This window comes from Humulus lupulus, chromosome 4 (genome assembly GCF_963169125.1).
Source record: "Humulus lupulus chromosome 4, drHumLupu1.1, whole genome shotgun sequence".
Lineage (NCBI taxonomy): Eukaryota > Viridiplantae > Streptophyta > Magnoliopsida > Rosales > Cannabaceae > Humulus > Humulus lupulus.
In genome coordinates this window covers 23,264,381-23,286,918 of record NC_084796.1, presented here as the reverse complement: position 1 = coordinate 23,286,918, position 22,538 = coordinate 23,264,381, and the positions used below count along the sequence as shown (strand labels likewise).

Below are 22,538 nucleotides of genomic sequence, written 5' to 3'. Positions count from 1 at the left end.
AATATTCTACGAGTGTGACCATAGGTTATTAAATTAAGAGAGTTTGCAAAAAAAAATACAACATTTAGTAAAGAAAATAATTTTTGACCAAAGTTGAACACTTTATAAACAAAAAGTTTGAAAAATAAACAAGCTTGGTTACAATAACACACCATTCCTACACTACTGATAGTAAGGTCATAGATGTTCACCATTCCAAGCTCACGGTACTAATTCTCCGTTCAATCTTGCCAATTTATATACCCCAGGTCGAATAATAGACTCGAACTGGTCATGTCCTTCCCAGCTAAGTCCGAGTACTCCAGCGGACGGGTCCCTTGTAGCTAGGAACACACGTCTTAATACCAAGTCTCATAATCTGAATTTTCTATTTTGAACCTTATTATTGATGTATTGGGTAGCTCGTCGCTGATATGCGACATGTTTTAGTTGAGCTTCATCTCTTCTTTCTTCAATAAGGTCTAGACTTTCTTGGAAATAGGATGTGCTTGGAAATAATGTCAGAGCTTTCGAGATGAGTGGATCAGGCTGAGAGCCAGTTTTTCCATTAAAGGGTATCTTGATTCTGCCCCCAGTAACCTTTTGTTGACATAGTACACTGGATTTTGTACCATCTTGTCTTCTCGGACGAGCACAACACTAATGGTGTACTCAGTGGTAACACGGTACAAGTATAAGACCTCTCCGACGATATGCTTCGACAAGATTGGTGGTTCGGCGAGATGCTTCTTTAAATCCTAGAATGCAAGCCCACATTCCTATGGGTATCAATAGATAATAAATATGCATTCTCGTAGTTAAAGAGCTGGTGGGCCCATGCGTATCACAATGGGTCCATTTACGAGGTTATAACCCACGACTTTTTGGGGGTAGCACGTCCCTGACAGTGTCAGGGGTAGCTGCACATTTTCCCACGTCAAGCAGTGTCAAGGGAAATTCTGCTTGTCATCTGTACAGACTCGACACCATGACTTTGGCTACAGTAAAATGGCAGGGAGCTGCTTGTGGTCCAGGGTCGCTGCGCTTGACATATGACACATTACTCGAGACTCAAAGAACAGTTCTCACATGCGTGGAAGACTTGAATGGGGAGGACATGGGGAATGTCCTAACTATAGCTCTTGTGACGTAGTCCTCCTCGAGGACACGCTCACCTGGAGGCAGTGCACGGTCAATACGGAGAGAGATTTTCCTCCCGATGAGCTATAGGTGAGTTCCCAAGTGCTTCATTCTATTCCATTCAACTTAATTATTCCTTAACGACTACGACTTGTCACTTGGAGAAAACACGGATAACATTTTCCCTCCAAGTCTTCACTCGTCCTTGGATAGTGGGGAATTAGACTAAGAGTAGTAATTTTAAGAGACGTACTCGAGGGTGATGCTTGGGCTTGTCAAGGCATGACACCTATAAAAAGGTGATGCCATGTGTTGACTCCATATTTTCGGGCCCATCAATTTGTGTCATTTAATAAGGAGTCTTTTCCACACCTAAAACGTCTATTCCGTACCCAAGGTATCCTTTCATGCTATACCCGAGGTGTCCTTTTCCCACATTTTGATAATGATCCGTGCCTTGATAATCATGACCGTTGGATCACCTTCGAGTGCCTACTCCCTAGATGATCAACGATCTATGAATTATCTCTTCGCATCCCAGTTCAAGAGTATAAATTCAAATATTGGCTCCTCATATCCTTTACATTTACTCAAAACTTATACCATAACTCAAAAAACCCTTTTCCCAAGAACTAATTTCCCAAACACAGAAATTCTTCACCATTGACCCTGGAAGGTTGGAGAGTCTCCATAAACTTTTGGGTAAACCATACAATGTATCTCTACGTGCGAACTAGAATAAGCTCATGTAAGGGTTTTATATCAAGTAAGTCATCCCTTTTTGAATTCTTGTTCATGTCGATGTCTGGGTTTATGTTTAGCCTCTATCGATTTTAGTATTTTAAGGTCATTTTGACCTCTTTTAATCTCTGTATAGGCCACTGCTAGTGTTTAAACTAGCCAAAATGGACCATTCACGATCTTTAGCATTTTTTTTTGGCATTTTGGGTATTCAACCGGAATATGGAAAATCTACAGATTTCGACAAAGTTCTAGAGTTTCACTGGTGTCCTCTGGGAGCTGATTTAGTGTTCCGGGGACACTCCTTGCCTTTAGAGTTTCTTTCCTTCTCCATTCCCGAGAAGTTGTCTTAGGCGTTCTTGTATTCTGGCCCGTTTTACTTCGATCAAAATGATAACTACTTGGTTTTTGTCTCATATGTGTGTGGAGCTCTACCACCTACATCAACAAGGTTTCTATGTTTTCGACGACGATATAGCTGCCATGGCTCAAGAAGAAGGCAGGCAACAATAGGTGGGACGGGCAAAAGCTTAAGCACCAACACAGGAGCTAGTTGTACGACAAGTTGCTCTGGTTTCAGAGAGGCTAGAACAGAGGGGAATGACAAAGGGGGAGGTGAATGAAGCTCCCATTCCACACCCCACACAAAGGTACGAAGTTGCGGGATTTAAGGCAGAGCAATTCCCCAGCAAGCTGAGGCAACCTCTTGCCTTGGAGTGTATCATGAGGCATTATGGGACTGGGGAGGAGTTCCTAGTGCCTCTGTCGGATGTCAAAAAGAGCACACCGTAGCATGCACAACCTCAGAGTGTGGAGCCAGTCTCACCTGATGGCGGGAGCTGCCCTACCACTACACAATAATTTCGTCAACTTTCTTAAGTACGTGGGGATCGCTCCCTTCCAGGTGTCCCAAAATGAATATCCTGTCCTCGCGGGCCAGTATGTCCTATACCGAAGATATAATTGGCCAGAGCCTTATCGCGCTGAGGTCATGTACCTCTATAGCTTCTGTACCACACTGAGGAAGAAACAGAGTGACCTCGACGGGTACTACACCTCAAGACTACAAAAACAATTTCTTTTTCACCAATGGTTTCTCAATGCAGACCAACCCTACCCTCATACTTGAGTTCTCAAGGGTTGTTGAGTATCTTTGCATCCTTTGAGCTTTTACACTCTCATGTTTTGCTAACTCCAATACATAGTGGCTTTAGTTGTGCAGGTCCCTTCTGACAACTCCTTTCGTCCAAGCATACGAAAATCACATACAGAAGATGAAGGGTTTTCCAGATGCGGAGCTGGAGCTAAGCCAGCTGCTCATGGAGGAAATCGGATCGCCATAGGCCTTCTTCAGGTGGGGCAACATATTAGCAACATGGCCTTGACACGGTACATGAATTCCCACAAGTCCCGCGCACTGGATGCCTCGAAATATTTAACCACTGGCTGATGGAGAAGTGGTTCAAGAATGCTAAAGTTGTCCAACCAGCTGAAGAATCTTAGGAGGACTAGGAGCTTGAGGAAGAACTTCAGGCGGAGATAGAGTGTTCATACCTAGACTAAGGTAAATCTCTAATTATTATTTATAACACTAGGCAAGTAAGAGGTGGGGTAAGTCCCGAACATGTGTAGGCCTCTCCATCACTCCTCCAGTGTGGGCTCACCTTTGACAGCCCCTAGGCTGCTGAAGAATTGCAAGACTGCGAGGACATGATCAACGTGTACCTCCACCACTAGAGGAGACAGGTGCCTCCGGGGGGAGTCATGCCACTGGGTGACGTGACGTCTTTCCACGTGAACTAATTTTGTCAATATGATACCAACACCACCTAGGAGATGGGAAGGCTTGTTAGGGAGTACGCACATGTAGTTCTTCTCCTAGAGGAGTTGCCTAGGGTGGGGCTTTCGAGAAGACCACGTGCTCTCGACTCGCATATTTTAATTTCTTTATGATAATATGTATTTATTTTATTATGAAAATGCTAATGTTTGCCTTTGTTTATGTAGAACAAATGGGGTTAGCTGACATCGCTCGTTCAACTCTTGGACATGGACTGGGTCTAAGTGTTCATGCAGCTAGAGGATCTCAACGGCCTCACAAAAGGGCGATACCTCCTTCGCCAGTGAAGGGGCAACGAACCTCCTCCACCCATGGAGAGGCTCCTCGGGTAGAGGACATTACCGTATATAAGATTTCCTCCTCACCCTCTCCAGTTGTCGAGGAGACCTAGGGGTGGGGAGCTAGGAATTGGAAATTCAACCCCGCCTCCTGGTGTATCTGGAGAAGTACGAGGAAGAAATGCTCGAGCGATTTTTGACAATGCTCGAACACTTCGAGGCATAGATGAAGAAGGGAAATAAGGCCCTACACAAAACCGCAGAAGCTCTTCGCCTACTAAAACTTCAAAGGGAGAGGCATGTGGAGCTTCAGAGCTTGTTTGCTGCAAAGATTTGAGATATGGTTGCTCCATTGGTGATGGAGCTCCTTCAGGAAGTCATCTCAACGATGTGTGACCTGACTGCCCGCAGCTACGCCCAAGTGGGTGATAGTAACGAGGCGTCTCTTGTCGCCACCATCCGAGCAAGACAGATTTTCCCACTGACTACTCCTTGTCTACTTTGTTGTAATGCAAAATTACCAATGATTGTTTGAATTTTAGTCGACTTTAGCCTGCGAATGCCTTGGGGACATCATGAAGGAGAAATCTTACGAGCTCCAGCGGACCCTGAAGGAGAAATTGAGTGTGCCCCTGGAGGAGCTGACCCACTTGCAGAAATCACTAGAGGTAGAGGAAACCCGCACCCAAGCACTTGAGGAGGCGGTAGTGAAGGCGGCCAAGGAACTCCAAGTCGCCAAGGACGAGGCCCGAAAGGCCAAAGAGGAGGCTGCCAAGGGTACGGAAGAGGCTTCGCAAGCCACGAAGGAAGCAACCAAGGCCCATGGTGAAACCAGAAGGTACTCAAAAAATCTCAGGCTAGTGAAGACAAGGCTCTCCAAGCCGTGGAAAAGACCAAGTCCCTCTAGCAGGAAGTGGAGGTCCTTAGAAAGGAGGTCAACACCATTGTAGAGAACGTGTTCTACATGGCTTGGTTATGAGGACTTGGTTCACGACAAGCTAAGAATCGTTGTATATCTCAAGGCCCTTAGATTTAAGCTCTAGGGCCACTTGGAGTTCGGCAATCAAGGCTTCATACTTGTGCTCGTTGTTTGAAGCGTTGGAGCCAAATCTCAAAGCGTTGTGAACCCTATGTCCCTTGGGGGACATCAAGATAAGACCTGCTTTGGCTCCATTCTCATTCGAGGACGCATCTACAAATAGCTTCCTTTTGGGCCCAAAAACCATGGCCTCCTCAAGTAATTGGTGATGTTAAACTGGCTCAATTCGACCGCCCACTTTAGGAGTCTCTTGGAGGAATCCGACTGCTATAGGACTTGCCTTAAAGGCTAGTTGGTGAGGACTCTGATATGTTGCATTTGGAAGTAAGGTCTGAGCTTCTGAGAAGCCATCATCAGGCAAAAGATCAGCTTCTCCATGAGCGGATACCTGCACTCCTTTCTGAGGAGCCTCTTTCTTAGACAGTAGACAGGGTGTTGGACACGGTCTTACTCGCAAACTAAGGCAGCACTAATCGTATGCTTGGAGATTTCCATATAGAGGGAGACATATTCTTTGTCCACGGGCTTTGACAGATTCGAAGGATTCACCATGTGTGCCTTCAACTGCTGGAACTCATGTTCGCACTCCTCCGTCCATTCAAGCCAATGAGGCTGAGAGCTGTTATCCAACTTGTTAAGCTCTGCACATCCTTGTGCTTCCTCAGTGACAATATCTTGATCAATTCCCTTATCTTCTCAGGATTTTCATCTATTTCTCAGACACTAATAATAAATCACAGGAACTTCCCGAAGGCTACCCCAAAAGTGCATTTATGGGGATTCAACTTCATCGCAAACCTGGGGAGGACTGAAAATTCTTCCGCCAAATTTTTCACATGATCGAGAGCTATCCTAGACATCACCAGTACGTCGTCCATGTAGACTTCCATATTTCGGCCAAGTTGGTTTTTGAACTTCTTGTTTACCAGCCTTTGGAACATGGCACCAGCGTTCTTGAGAGAAAAAGGCATTACCATGTAACAGTAGATGATCTTGTCTGTTCGGAAGCTGGTGGGTTCCTGGTCCGCGAGCATGGATATCTAGTTTTACCCTGAGTACGCGCCCATCAACGATAGAAGCTCGTACTCGAAGGTTGCGCCGACCATATGATAAATCTTTTTCAAAGGAATGCAATCCTTTGGTCATGCCTTGTTAAGGTAGGAAACATCGATACATGTTCTCTAGGTGTCGTTAGGGTTTGGCACCAACACTTATTTTAACAACCACTTTGGATATTGTGCTTCTTATATGAATCCATTTGCGAGAAGCTTGTCAACTTCACCCTTCAAGGCCACGCCCCTGGTTGGGTCAATTTTCATCTCTTTTATTACACCGAGACAACATCTGGGTCTATGTTAAAGGCGTGACAGATAGTTTGGGTCGGTTCCCATCATGCATGCGTGAGACCAAGAAAAGACGTCGTGGTTCTTTCGGAGAAAGCTCACCAAAGCTTCTCGGACTTCTGCCTTAAGGTTCTTCCTGACCTTAACTTTCCTTTCAATGTTGGAGGTGTCGAGGATCACTTCTTCAACTTCCTCCATGGGCTCAATAGCCCTATCATCTCCAACCATGTGGTCTAACTTGTTGGACTCCTTCTCTTCTAGAACAGTTTGGACCTCCATCTCCGCTGGAGGAGGTTGCTCGAGGGCCATTACTTCAACAACTATCACTGAATGCTTTAGTGACACATTATAGCACTGACATGCCTCTTTCTGCTCCCTGCGGATAGGGCTTATTTCCGCCATCGTTGAAAACTTCATGCAAAAATGGCGAATAGAAGTGACTGCCACATACTCTGCCAAGGTCGGATGTCCTCGGATGACGTTATAAGTGGGTGAGTAGTCTACCACCATAAAGTGCAGTATTTGAAGGCCTGGGGAGGAACTTCTCCAAGTGTCACTAGCAGCTTGATCTGCCCCATTGGAATCATACCCTCACCCAAGAACCCATAAAACGTGAGGTGCACGGGGAAATGTCTCTTGTCGTCAACCCAATCTTCTCAAATAGTGACATGAACAGGATGTTCATAGAACTTCTGTTGTCCACCTGGATCTGAGCCATCATCTTGTTGGAAATTTAGTTCTCAACCACCAAAGGTTCAAGGTGGGGAAAGTTCATTATCTGAGCATCATCTTCAAAGAAGGTGATGGCCTGGTATATCATCCGAGGCATTTACACTGGGAACTGGGCTAGTGCCAATACTTCCATCATCATAATTTAGGTCTCACACATAATGGTTCTGCGATCCCCTTGACGTGCCCCTCAGGTGGGGTCTCCCAAATATTTTCCCTACTCTCCCATTCGCTAGAGGAGGTCCATGGGCTGCTTGCTACGGGACAACATGCACTTGGTCAAGGGCCTAAGGAGGTGCCACCTATTGTAAAGGAGTTATGGCCATGGCCAGAGTCTGGGCAGGGCGTGCTCCAGCCTTGGCTTACTAGTGAAGTGTCCAACTTGATGAGATTCGTAATCCCATTCTGAAGATGTCTGTACTCGTTGGTGTGGTATCCAACTTCATTGTGAAACCTGCAGTACTTCGTGGAGTCCCTTTTCTCTTGGTTCCTTTGGATAGGCTGAGGCTTCTGGTAGTGGATATGCTGCTCTGTGGCAAGGAAAATGTTTTCCTGAGTATCGACCAAGTCCGTATAGTAAGAGTACTAAGGAGTATACTTCTCCTCGGGAGTGCCGATTGTCTTGGGATTCTTGCCCTTGCCTTTCCCCTCGCATTTGCCCCCGTTGGGCCTTTGTTGGGTGCTATTGACTTGGCTGAAGTCGATGTTCCAGCACTAAACGCAGCCTGAAAATCACATTATCCAGTGGGAGATGCTCCATACCTGGAAGGAGCATCACTACAACTTGCCAATGGAACATCGACTGTACTATGGGGCACTCGTGACACTCGTCTGTATGGGAGTGTATGGTGAGACCTGTGGTCCCAGAGCTGCGGCAGTTGGGATTGTTGGAGCCAGGAAGGAAAGCAGTCCTCTGAATTCCCCAATCTGGGTATCTTCCCAGTGAATATATATACTCTTGGGCCCGACAAATGAAGTCGTCGAGCCTGTGGAATCCTCTCCGTTGAAGGTTGTCCCATAGCGGAGAACTTGGCCAGATGTCAGCTTGTAAGATCATCAACTATTTTCCATCATTAACCCTCTTGATCCTGGCTGCTTCCTCCTTAAAGTGTTTAATGAATGCCTTAAGGATCTCAAGAGGTCCTTTCTTTATATTTACAACAACATTGTCCTCGAAGTGTATCTTTCGAGTATCAATAAAATATCTTCAGAAGGGGCGGAGAGTTGGGTCAAGCAATGGACGGATCCTGGCTAGTGATTCTTAAACCACACATCTACTGGTCCCCTCAAGGTTTATGGGAAGATGTGGCATGTTGCATCTACGAAGACGCAGTGGACCGACATGAATCTGTTAAAGATAGATGGGTGGAAGGGTCTGTGGCTTTGTTGTAGGGAGTGATGTTTGGCATCTTTAAGCCTTGAGGCAATGGAGCTTCGATAATGTGGGGGGTGCATGGTTCCCCTTCTTCATCATTTGAGTCAGAGTCGTGGCCTTGTGTTATGTCCATCTTCAACATTATCTTCTTTATACTCTTCAATTTTGCGCGGAGAGGGTCATAGTCCTTGTTGGCACTCTGTGCCGGATATGCCCTCTGGTCGGGCATGGATTCTCTCCTTTGAACGTTAATATTGTCTCGAAGTTCTGTTTGTGGATCTCTCCCGAGATGGTCCTTGGGAGCTACTTTATTCCTATGAATATTTAGGTCATCTCATAAGTTGGACTATGCATTACGGTGACAGCCCTCCTCGGGGAATCCGACTTCTATTTTCCCTTTGGAATCACCATATTCATTGTTAACAGAGATGATAATTCCTTGTCCTTGGTTAGCGGACATGTTTCTCCTATGATATAGGGTTCCTTTGAGGTTGGAGAGTCATTGGTGGCGGATCTTGCGCCATGTCAGTGGGATTTTCGGGATGCACACCCACCAGTGGAGCAGGTAGCACTCCAACTTGGTGCGCCGGTGGTACACCACTGGATGCCTAGGTGGTACTTTGCCATGATGTTCCACTTGCAACCCTTGAGCAGCCAAAGTGGCCTTCATGGCCTTAACCACCTCTTGTAAGGCGTTTATATTCCCCTCCTAGGCCTCTATTTTCAGCTGCTAGGAGGCGATTTGATCCTTGAGGGCCACCACTTCTAGTGGCTCCTTTTGTAGAACGGCTGAGAGTACTCACTCTCGTATTAGTCGCCTCTGTCCTTGCCATCATATCCGTCATCTTCACCATAGTCGTCGTTGGCGGCCACCTCTGGGTTTGCTGGTGGAGGTGGTCGACTGAGCTCTCCTCCCTCAGGGACAGTGGGAGGAGAGACTTCGTCAGTTGCGTTCCGTCTGGTAGTCACCACGGCTGAATCTTCAAATCTTTCTTCAAGCTCTCAATGAAAGCACCAAAATGGTGACTAACGTTTTCTTTAAGCAATAAAAGCTTAAAGATATGCAAGAAAGAACACAGGGATTTACGTGGTTCAAGGTATTAATTAACCCTACTCTACGAGTTACTTGTATTAGGATTTGGGAAGCTTGGAGGTTTCAAGCTCTTATGGAGTCCAGACAACGTTTTAACAATGCTTTTAATATAAAAAGTGGAGATCATTTTAAAAGTGTGCTCCACTACACCAATAACCCCTTTTTATAATACATGAATACAACACTAATGAAAAAGTATTATAATTGAGGTAAAAATATGGGCGGCAAACACACACAAAAAAAGCGCTCAAATTTATTTCTGGGAAAGACACCGTTTTTCCTTTTATTTATTATTTCTAACTTTACAACAGAGGTCAGCCCTTTCCATCTCTCTCACCTCTTCCCATTAACTCAACTAGGTCATCTCCTGAATCTGCTTAAAAATGAAATGCTCATCAGCCTGTATATTAAAAAAGAAATTGGGGAAAACCCGACGACTCTAGGTCCTAGATTGTTCTGGCATTCGCCACCAAGCAGTTCAAGTCGTCAGAAATTGGGGAAGACCCAACGACTCTCTTCCTCCATCGTCATCGCTAAGCTAGTTTGGAAGCCTCGACCAACTGGTTCGACTCACTCGCTTCTCGTCTCTCACTGATTACGTAGTCTTCGGTCACCACCTTCACAAAGCCCTTCTTAGCGTCTTCGGTGAAAGTGATGAAGGGGAATACGAAGAAGGGTCTGCTGAAATTATCTGGCAAGGAAATGAGATCATTTTCAAGAAGAAAAGGATCAGGGTCTCGAAGAAAAATAGTCAACTAGATGACTTAAGTAGAAAAGAGGTCTGGATATGAATATCAAGTTTGGGTTTCATTTGTGTATATATCGCCCTGTGAAGTGCTTTCTCATGTGGTTCAACCAAGATTTAAACACTTAATCTTATTATTTTCATTTTGCAGGATGTTGATAGGCCTACGTCTAATCCTCTTACACCAGAATCTAAAACTTTTGCTAAGTATAAAAACTCATTGATGTCAGGACAACAATTTATTGAGAGTGTTGCCGAACAAGTACCAAATTTCGGAACTGAACTCGTATTTCTCCTATACTGTGTATCATGTCTCTCCAACACTATTTGTTATCAAGTTCTCATCCATTAGGATCCATGGAAAAAGGTTTAGTCTCTTCCAATTACATTAATTCGAGAGTGGGATCTGTTATTAGTCTGTCTTGCATTTTTTGAGTTTATCTATGTTTTCAACTCATTTTGTGTTTGCTGGTATGATTAAGAGGAAAATGGCCTCTAAGTATTTTTTTTTGTATGACAGGATAAAGCTCATTGTCTTTCCACTTAAAAACTAGAGCTTTTTGGTTTGGTCAGCATTGTAGTAGAGTCCATTTCTACCCTGATAAATCTTGCACTTTTCTTATCAAGAATATGTATAGTGGACCTGGCATTGCTTGGGAGCAGGATGAGGGGCTTGAGGTCTGTTAGCGCTACTTTTGTGATTCTCGTATCTTTCTAATGGCTATGAAATTCTTCTATTTTTCATTGCATAAAGATTAAACTTTTTTTTAATCTCATCTCACTTCGTATTGTTGTTTGACGAGAGAAAGCATTTATTAAGTTCCTGATAGTAATGGTTTGAGTGAGTCAATCCTTTTAACTTATACCCTCTTTCGTTTTTTCTTTTCTTCTCTCTGAATGCTAACATGTAAAAGTTCTTTAGTTCCATACTATGTCTTGTCTGAAGCTTTTCTTCTATTGTTCTGGGGATTATCATTAGTCATTGATCCGGCTCTTGGAGGTTTCCTTGCACAGGTAGTGTTTCTTGGTGTATGAAATGAATATGGTAATTTTGTCACATTTACACATCATGTATTATTTTCTTTCTCTAAATTTGTACAACAGCCTGCAGAGAAGTTACCACATATTTTTTCTCAAGAATCACTATTTTGGAGGTAAGAATGATCATTTTATCTATTTTAGATATTTATTTATTGGTTAATGTCTCATTGGCCTTCTCAAAAATTGTTCAAGTGTCTAACTTTAAACTTAAAAAAAAATGATTTGATAGGTTTCCCTACTTCTTACCTTGCTTGTTCATATCAATGATCGCACTAGTGATAACTATTCTATGCTTTTGGCTTCCGTTATGTTCGTGTGTCTATTTTACTATTTTTTGTCATTATAACACTTTAAAATCTCTAAAAGTACTGCAACATGATAGTGTTCGAAACATCGATATGAAATTTAAGGGGAATTATGAACAGAAGACTCAGTTTAGTTTTTCAATCTTATTCTTGATTCAAGACTATGTTCATCTGATATTCAACTTCCATGTCCAGTCTTTCCTGTAATGATCGACTCAAGATCATCTCATAAGCTGAATTATTTTACTGACGTCACAGTTAAAGAATCACAAAGAAAATCCAAGGATTAGAAGATTCATAACTTTAGATCATTGAGCATGATTTTCTACTTACACATTTGTGGTTATGAAATATTGCTTGCTTATATTTATGATAATTTCATAGAAAGATTCGATAGCATAATACTTTAAACAGAAAAGGGAAGAATATGTTTGTTTGGATTATTTTGGTGAAAGACTCAGCTCATAATCGTACTTGGAATGAAGGGTCTAAAGATTAGGTACTCAATGTCATATTGGGATCTTTTAGCTCCAACTATAAGAGTGATATTGTTTGATCTGTATAGTTAAAAATTAACACTATAAAAAATCTTACTTTTATTCATAACAAAATTTGTAACTAACAATGAAAAAAATGTGACTAAAAACGTGTCAATATATATTTGTTTTCAGAAAAAATTATGTGCTAAAAGTATTAGTTGCAAAAGTTACAATTTGTTGTGATTAGATGTATCTTTAGTAGTCACAACAAAGTTTATTATTATAAATAATAAATTGTGATTAAACTTATAATAGTGACAATTTATGACTAAAGTTATTTTTTTTGTTACAAACAACTTTTTGTTGGGACTAACAAGTTGTGACAAAATGATAACTTTTCTGTAGAATAAGTACAATAGAGAACAAGAAATCCTCATAAAGGAATGTCAAAAAGGTAAAATAGTGTAGTAATGAGTAAAAGCTTGATGGTAATAATTTTCATAGGTGTTAGAATGTTGGAGAATCACACTAATCCTTGTCATAGATGGAGTTTCTCAGGCTTTAATCTGACTTGTACAAAAGGACATATTTTTTTCTACAGTGATAGTTGTTTCAGGCTCCATCTAAAGAAATGCATATTGAGTAAAAGTTGTCCACCACATACTCAAAAGTAGAAATAATAGTAGAAATAATAAAAGAAATTAATTTGACATTCAATACTGTGTTTAGTATGATATCTTTCACGTTTGACATGTTTAATCTTTATTGATCAACATACCTAACTACTTGCATGTGGTCTTCACTTTCATAATAAAGTTGATCAACATGTCGCATTTCTTTGGTTTGTGCTATTGTATTGGTTTCTTGAATACACCATTAATCTGTACGTGGGTCTTTGTATTGCTGATGCACACTAGTATCTTGAATAACTAGAATGAATCTTTATTGATACCAAAACAAGATTACAAGTGGTTCCAAGACTTAGAGACCTTGGATTTCTCCATAGAGAATTCACTTTATAAAACAATACAAATAATCAGATAAATCCCCCCAGACCTGCCTACCACCTATGTATAGCTATTCTCTTTGGTCACTCAGGCTTACAACAATAAACTCTACCAATAAAACATTAGCTGACTAGGACAACTAATTAAACACTCAACAGCTAGGTCATCACATCAGACTTAAGGCTATTTATTGTTCTACACTTGCTGCCTTTTTCCGCATTGAATATGTTAGGCATATCAAAGGCCTAACAATTGCCTACTAGTTTTGCAATATAGGGAAGTCTTCTATTTTGTGAACTTGTGCACTGGTTGTGTTCTCTAGGTTTTTTGTGAACTTATTTGGGTCCTAATGCTTGAATTTCGGTTTATCTATGACCAGGCCGTGAATTTTACTCAAGTTCTTATTTCTTCATCAGCATGTTGTCATTTGATTATCTGTACTTGTACATATTAGAAATTGTCTCACATGTATGTTCTTGTTGAGTACTTGTGCAGGGCTAACTATCATGGAATATGTCAAAGAGAAGGTTAAGGAGAAGTCACTGGTTGCAGGTTTGGGAGAATCTATTGCATTCTTGGATTCTTGTAATCTATTAAAATGTGATGTTGAAAATATTTTGGATAGCGAAGAGGTATTAAATTGTATAGCTGCTAAATCGAGAAAGAGACAAGCAAATAGGTCAGTGAATCTCACTTGATTACTGCTTTAGATTGGCTTGTGAGGTTTCAGGCATACAAATGGGATTATTGAAGAGTAACAAAGGAGAAAACGAGTCTTTGTTGCTCTTATATCATGTAATGTATTTTGAACCAAAAAAAAGAAGAAAAGATAATGCTTATTGTTTTTTACTCCTACCAGAACTGCCTAGTACTTCACTTTTAGACATGGGCTACAGCTTTTAGCACTGTTAGCTGATCTTTATGATGTTATTCATGCTAAGACCTTGATGTATTTCATTTAGAGCACTGAATACTAACATATGTGTTTAAAACATCATATTATGTAGGGTCATGAACTTGTGTGTCTGTATGTGTTATCAGAATCTTGTGATTATTTTTAGGTGCAAATTCTTTAGAATATTTGAATAGGGCCAATAATTTGAAAAAAAAAATTTGCTTCTTCTCTTAACAAAATTTTATCTTACAACTTGCCATGGCTTCTTTCTCTTTTGCTCATACCCACTATTGCTACCATATTTATAGATACATTTGTACTAGACATGATAAGATTTTCATCTTGTCTTTTTATGGTCCAAGCATATACAAGCACCTTCGTATTACAAAGATGCCTCACAAATTCTAATCTTCTTGTCTTCAAACTTTTATTCTAGCTCACAGTTTCAGCTAATTTTGTGAAGATATGAAATTATCTAGATGAGGCCCTTTTTTCAATTATGGTGTGAAATCAATGTTAGGCATTTTTTAAAAGCTAATGTGCTTTTTTTTATTTATTTATCTCTTTTCTTTTCTGTGTTAGAAGACATAACGAGGAAAGTCAGAGGAAACGGAAACACAAAAAAATAGCAAAAAGTATAAGTGGTCTCTAAATTAGAGGAACAACCTCATCAAATTTTGGTACATTACTCGAATCTCATGCCTAATTAAATTGTTATTATTTTCTTGCTTTCATTTCTTTCCCCATACCCCTAATGGAAAAGAGTTATCTAACCTTCTATCACTACTAGGTAACAAAAAGTTGGATGGGTAACTGATGATTAAAGACATGCCACAATCTCCTGAATGTGTCATTTCTTTCAAGAGCATTGTCTTCTGAACTTTTATTTGCCTCTATGTCAATTATAACTACATTGTATATGTATGGAAATTAATTTATTTGTTTTTCTGTTTCTCTCTCTGTTTCCATTTTAATTTACTTTTTGTTTTTCTGTATGCCTTAAGGATATTCTTTCTATTCCTTCTTCTCTTTGTATGTATTTGTATCTTAATGGGAATGAATTTTCGCTTCTTTCTTCTCATATATTTTTCCATTTATGGTGATATTATATTTTGTTCTTTCAAAATTTGGTTTGCATATAAACTGTTTGATTAAACTCCAAGATGGTAAATTACAATATAATATTTTGAGTTAGGTGGCTCTTCTATTTTGACAAAAGCTTGAGATTGGTTAAGAAAACGCAGAACTCATGATGTTAATGCCTCTAAAAAAAAAAGCTAGGAATGTCGTTGAGATCATGAAACTTAAAATTTTGTTGGCTCTTAATCTTTTTCTCTCAATGGGCACATGGGTCCTTTTGGCTCATGGAGATTGTTTATGTACGTGGAGATTGTTTTATTCTTTGTCATGCATTTTGCTATGCATGGTACATATCAACATTGTTGTATATTTTTCCTTATTCAGTAATTGACCACTGTTATGATTGTAAGATACCTTGCCTAATTTATCTACCAAAGTCACGAATGACTTTCAAAGTTAAAAGAGAAAAGGCTGAATTGTTAAGCTCAAATTGCTGTAACTATTTAAGTAGTTAAACTTAAAAGACTCCAGGGCCAAAATAAAATGATTTGTGGATTATATTATAAGTAAGCTATCATTTGTGTGAGTATTTTTATTTGAAATAAGTAATCAAAGTTTGTAGTTTGGTAACAAGTGTAAGGAAACATGGTAGTTCATTATGAGTTTTGCATTATTATACAACACATTACACTTTTTTTGTACACTTGATACCTTCTTAGTTGTAACATTATCTCAAGATAAAAGCTTGAAGGAATTATTGGATGAAAGATGTTCACCTTGTATAGGAATAGCTTATCCTTATTTATATGGACTCTTCATGCTTTTTAAAGTGCTTTCTTTCTGTATAAATTGGCTGCGTTTTATTTTCCTGTTACTAGCATATGCTCTCTATTTTGTATGCTTGATTCTTGATTACTGGATTGAGTTTAAATGGGTATTTGCTTCAGGTGTATGAGAAGCTTCTTGGGAGCCAATGCTTTAAATTCTTGTGGTGATTTCATGAAATGCAGAGAATGAAATTCTTGAATATATTATATGGACTACTGAAAATTTGTTGCTGGTTCACTTCATCGGTCTCTGTGTTGCATTCTAGTTTCTTTTAAGGATCTTGATATTATATTATTTTCTTGTAGAACTTATTTTAAAGCATACTTAGAGCTTTTCTGGTAAACATACTAATGGTGTCATATGCGTACTTACTATACATAATGACTACTGTAATGCATGTTGGTGAATTGGATTGCTTACTTATTTATAATGGTTATATTTGATAATGGTTGAAGCGTGTCTATGAGTTTGATTTTCTATTTTGTATTGGAATGAAAGATAATTAAAAAGTGGGGATCTATTTTTGAACCTTGTTTGCTTCAATCTACTAATTGCTTACAAAAATAGAAGAAGCTCTATTCTATTTTTGTTTTTTTTTCCTATAAGCTACTTTTTAGTTTTGTACCTCTATTGTTAGTGGTCTTGGAATTCAGCGATAGCGGGTACTCTGTTTGGTAGTGGAAATTTCTCTTCGTTCTCTTAGCTTATTGTTTCTCTTTTGTGTTTTTTGATGGTTTAACACAATGCTATCTCTTGGGCTATTATCTTTCTGATCTGAACAGCACAAAAGAACAATTTCTATCAAATATTACTTGATGTAAATACTATGCTTTAATTTATCTTTGACTTCTATCACTTTGCTTAGTTTATGATTGGTCTATTTTTCAAAATAAAATAATTTACCAAGTAAACAATAGACTTTATAGCAGGTAATTCTTGAGACTAGTATGAATATAACTGATTTTTTATTAGAGAGCAAGCCTTATTTTTTTAATTTGTAAATATGATTTTGTTTTTCAGAATTTGGGTTAGCATTTATAACTTGAATTTCAAATTGGAAGGTCACTTTTGTTTTAATACTATGAAAATTTCAGGGTCATGTATAGTTTCTCCTTGAAATTAACATGATTTTACTTCTCATTATATAGTTTCTCCTTTAATTTTCTTGATTTTACCTAACTGAAGACATTGAGACATACAGAGTTTCTTGAATCATGGGGTGACAAGGTATTCAAAGATAAATGGTGGGTGTTTCAAGGTGTGTAGAGTGTCTACTTCTATTTTTGTTGTTATTGAATTTTTGGAGCTTGTTTTCCTTGGTAAAAAATAAAATTTTATTTTAGCAAGAATGAAAAAGATAAAATATATTGTAGTTGTTGCATCACTTTATGTCTTAATCAATTGTTAGTAACTTGATCTTGGGAATTGGTAGTTTAGTTTGTTGGCTGGAATTTCATTGCATTAGAAAGCTTTAGGGAGTTTAGTTGATACAAGAGGAATTGTACATTCGTGTCTTCAAACTTGAAAAACTTGAAAAGCAGGAAAACCTCGCTGAACCCATTATTTTCATGTTGCTGGAATTAAATCAATAATTAGAGTTCTCAACTGTAACTTTAATGAAATTTATTTGAAAAAAAAAAGATGAATTTTTTAGATGCTGTTTTCAATTTTGATCCATAGTACAAATTGCAATCTATGAAGTAAGATTCTTTTTTTTGATTGAGGAGCCTTATTGTTTTGGTGTGGTAATTATGTTGTTATGCATTGCTATTTTTGAATTTTACCTTTTGTTGGTGATGATGGCTTTGTATTTATACAGGTGGAGGTTAGACTGTCTCTAAGATTACTCTAGCAACTGTCTCTATTGTTTGGTTAGCTACTGGAGTTTGCTTTTTCATTGCTTTGCCAAACCATTCCTGGCTTTGGTTGATTAACATTTTTAAGAAAGATTCATTCTTTAGTTACCTTTCCTTTTCTTTTGTTTTGAATTTTGAGTTTCAAACAATTCAGTTCGATTAAAAAATATCGGAAAGCTAGATGATAAAAGCATTTGTTTGCTTCAATTTATTGGCTTAATCACTTTATCATAATTAGCTTAGGTTTCTAAATTCCATTTGCTATGAAATATATTATTGATTCACTTTCTGACTTGGAACTGATTCTTTCCGTTTTCATCTCAATCCAAGTCTTTATGACAGTCATCAAATATATTCCTCACGTTAGAAATGCCTTATTTCTTTTTTCCCATTAGAAAAAATATCAACTGTTTTAAATATAATCTTATGTAACATCAGTGATGGAATAATTTAGCTATCCAAAAGGTTTTCTTTTTCGTTTCTTATTACTGTATGAGTAGAGAATTAGAGACAGTAATACTATGTTGTCAATAGTTCTTCTATATCATTTTCCCCTATAAGTTATTTTGATGGTTTCTTTCAGGAGACTGCTCATGAGACAGTAATACTATGTTGTACTTTATGCATGCTTTATGTTTTTGAAGTAATGTGGTGCCTGCATAATAGTTTCTTATTCCCAGTTTTTGTTTCTTAATATTTGAGTTGTTTAAAATATGGTTTGAGTTGCTCCTTTTTGGGCAAGTGTTTTTTCTCATTAGTTTTTGTTTTAGTGTGTTTTTGTCTCATCCCATTACACTCTGTTTAGCTCTTTTTTCTCTGTCCTAGACTGTTTACATTTGTTGAGTTCATGTCTGAAAAAGTGATTGTTTGTTAATCAAAATATCCATATTTTGGTGCACGTATATAAGTGAACCTTGCATCATTATTTATGTACACAGATTTATAGAGCACTAAGAGAAAAAGAAGAGAGAAAGAGAGAGTTCAGTGAGTTATAGAGGTTGGAGTTCTTGTGAGAAGCTTGTTCAAAGAAAGCTAAAACTGAGAACTTTTCTCTTTGTACTGAAGCCTTGTAATTATTCTAGATTGATCATAGTGAAAACTCACGTAGGCCAATTCCACTGAACCATGTATATTGTGGTGTTCTTTTGACTACTGTTTTTATCATTCATTAAAGTTTGTGATTTGTTTCTGTTTCTGGCATTATTTCTTGTTTGTGTTTGTTTTTTTTTTTTCTGGTTCGTTTTTTTGGTGTTCTTGGCAGGTTATTAAAGGGTTCAATCACTTTCAATATCATCCTCTACGTAACAGAAGGGTTAGACTAATTCTTCTTGTTTTTCTTATTATTGTAAAACACTTGCACTATTCTTCTAGTAGGTTTCTTCTCATTTTTCCTTAATTGATGTCCAAGAGATGGATGCAATAGTGTCATGTTTTAATGCTTTTGAAACTAAGTAAGCAGGCCCACTAATTCTAACATGGGCAGTGTTTCTTTGTTTGATTTCATCACTTCTGGGCAAAGAAGAAAACAATGTTCTAATGGTATGCATTTCAGTTTGGCTTTTTCTTTCCCCCCCTGCACTATACTGTTACAGTATTTAATTATTGGGGAGAGGTTTGGCTGCATAATGATTGTCTTTCAGGGTCATTTATTGATTATTTTGTTGATTTTTCATTGGTGGTTCTATTAAAGTTGACATTTTTCTTTTCCTTCGTAGTTTTTTGATTGTATTTATTGCTTTAAAAATTTTCAAGAATCACTTTGCAGTCAGTTTTGGGACAGAGAACGTTTTGTTGATGGTCCTATTCGGTGTCTTCTTTGTAACCTAGAAGGTGAATTTCCCTTCAGGACAGTGGAACTTATTTGCCTCTTATCATCCCTATCTGAAGGAACTTGGCTAGCAGAATGTGTGTAAGTTTCTTTAATTCTTTGCATTGGGTTGAGGATTCTACAATAATTTATGTACATTTGTAAACACTACACTGTACTATATTAGCGTAATTAACTGCGAATATGTATCACTGTTTTGTAATTACTTGTTAGTGCCCAAATAACTTAAGGTCTAGAGTTTAGTACCTGTTTGAGCTCCATATTCTATTACACCTCTCCTTTAAATGAGATATGAGATTCGATGAATCTACCCTAGAAATAATAGTATCATTCTAAATGCTTTTGTAACTCAAATTTCCCAAACTTTTAACATGCTGTCTCAGTAATTAAGCACCTGAACCAGAGATGTCTTTAAGGTGAAATTGAGGCCCCTTTAACCTGAAAATGTTAATGTTTGTTTACTGTAATATGTATCTGTGGATGCCAAAAATCCACTAAAGAAAAACTCTCTAGTCCCTGGTCGGAACACAGGGATAAAGGTCACTTAGTCATGCTATCGGGCTTAAGCCTGTAGGCCTTTCGACAACGGGAGGTTGTCTCAGGGGAAGCAACAAATTATGAGTCATGGGGGTTTGGCCCTGTTAAGTTAAGAGGCCAAAATAAACATTGCAAAAGGATAGGTGCATAAGGCCCTCACATAATGAGGTCCGGGGTGTCGAGCGAGGTTGACATGCTCATAGGTCAAGATGTACTCACATACGTGAGAGTTGACAAAGCCACCTAAGGCTTGCGCCTACCAACGTGCAAGGGGCGCTAGAGCCATATATGTCGAGGGTACCCAAGTCATATGCCTCGCGACACCACCAGGGACCCACGTGCATGGCCTCGCGACACCAACAGGGACCCGCGCGCATGGCCTTGCGACACCAACAGGGACTCGCGTGCATGGCCTCGCGACACCACCTGGGGCCCGCGTGCATGGCCTCGCGACACCACCAGGGGTTCGCGCGCATGGCCTCGCGACAGCACCTGGGGCCTGCGCGCATGGCCTCGGGACACCACCAGGGGCTCGCGCGCCTCACCCCGTGACACCACCAAGCACCCCAGGCCAAGGGTCATGCATCATGGTCTCACTCCAAGGGGCCTCGCCCAAGTGCCATCTCGCGCCTCACACAACCGCGGCCTCGCGCAGCCACGACCTTGCGCCTCACGCAGCCACGGCTTCACGCCTCGCGCAGCCATGACCCTCACCTTGTCTAGGTACCATCTCACGCGCCTAGGGGCCTCGCCCAGGTGACTGCCTCGCGCGGCTAGGGGCCTCGCCCAGGTGCCGTCTTGTGCGCCTAGGGGGTCTCGCCTAGATGAACGTCTCGCGCGCCTAGGGGCCTCGACTCCCATGACCACACACCACAAGGATTGTTGGGAGTGGCTCGACGGAGGCATCACGAGACACCTCTCAGCTCATTTTCATGGTGCCATCCCGTAAGATCTTTAATTGCCAAGCACCTTGGAATAATTTAAGGAAATCAACACTTGAAGTCCCTGGGAATAAGATACCTTGTGAGGGTAAAAACTTGTGGATCGAGGAGGCCGTGTAGGTACGATATGCGCCTACGCACCAAGAAGAATTAGAGTACGGACATGATGTCCATGCCAGATAAGTAATGGCGGTACAAGAAGGGTACATGGTAAGAACCCTGTCAACATGCTTATGAGGTCCGTATCAGACAAGTAGTGGAGGCATAATAAAGCACCCAGACAGGAGCACTTTTGCAGACCTCTGACACGTACTGGAGCAGACCACCACTCTACCAGCACCACTACCACCTGTGGTGTTAACTTTAGTAGTGTACTCATGTACTAATTGGTCCTAGGCGACCACCATGTATAAGGGGGCCATTAGAGCCCAGCTATAAATATAGCTTGACCCCTCAGAATAGGGGGTTGGAAAATTCATTGTAAGATTGAAGCTATTAAGCAATATACAGTTTTTACTCCATTGTTGATCTGTGTTGATCCTTCCATAAGTCCATTCTTAGTTCTCATCTGAATATCACTTGACTTATCTTTGAGTTTTCCGATCTAATTTCGTTGACGAGATTTCACCGTCAATAGTATCTATTCACTGTGTGATAGCAGTATTTTGAATTTTGAAGTATGTTCACCTAGTATTGCTTGCTTAGGTCTTATATTGTATACAGTTTTATTATTTGATTCATATTATTTAATTTTTTTAAGCATATACCTTACCTTTTATCTGCTATTGCAGGAGAAAAATGTCTCTTTCTCCATCAATTGGAGGAGAAAATGATACTTAATTTTGAAGGCTTTGTGTTGGGTATCTGTAGAATATTTTGTGCTGAAAGTAGTAACTTTTCAATATGTTGAATATTTAAGACTACTTGAATACTTAAAGAACATTTTCTTGTTGATGACAGTGTTGAATGTTTTAAACTAATTTGTAGATTGTGAATACAATGTTAAATGTTTTTACTTTTTGTTATTTGAAAATTAAGTTCATTTGATGATGCTAGTATATATTAGAAAGCAAATTTTAATTATATAAAAAAAATTAAAACATAATAGAATAAATTAGTGTTAAATAAATAAATATATAATGAGAATTTAAACTTATCTAAATATTAAAATAATACGAAAATTGTGTTATAATATCTATTACAATAACACTTTTTATGTAAAGAATTTTGTTATGCAAACTTCATTATATAACACAAATAATGTGTTATACTAAAGTGTAGTATAACACAAAAAATGTGTTGTACTAAAGTGTAGTATAACACAAATTTATAAGTATTGAAATGTGTTATATAATCGACTATAAATAATATAATTAAACACTTATCTATTTATTAGAATAACACAGAAAGTGTGTTTATCGTTGACAGTATAATACCAC

At 39.3% G+C, this 22,538-nt stretch overlaps 1 long non-coding RNA gene across 2 annotated transcripts; it reads left to right on the top strand.

The window, feature by feature from the left end:
* The first annotated feature begins 13,463 nt into the window (after nt 1-13,463).
* On the top strand, nt 13,464-22,087 carry LOC133830187 (uncharacterized). 2 transcript variants are annotated; one of them, XR_009891933.1, is made up of 4 exons: nt 13,464-13,813; nt 14,615-14,709; nt 14,820-19,702; nt 21,891-22,087. It is a non-coding gene; the product is annotated as an uncharacterized LOC133830187 (long non-coding RNA). The 2 variants fall into 2 exon arrangements; XR_009891932.1 differs by having other exon boundaries at nt 13,464-14,709.
* Nucleotides 22,088-22,538: the final 451 nt, after the last annotated feature.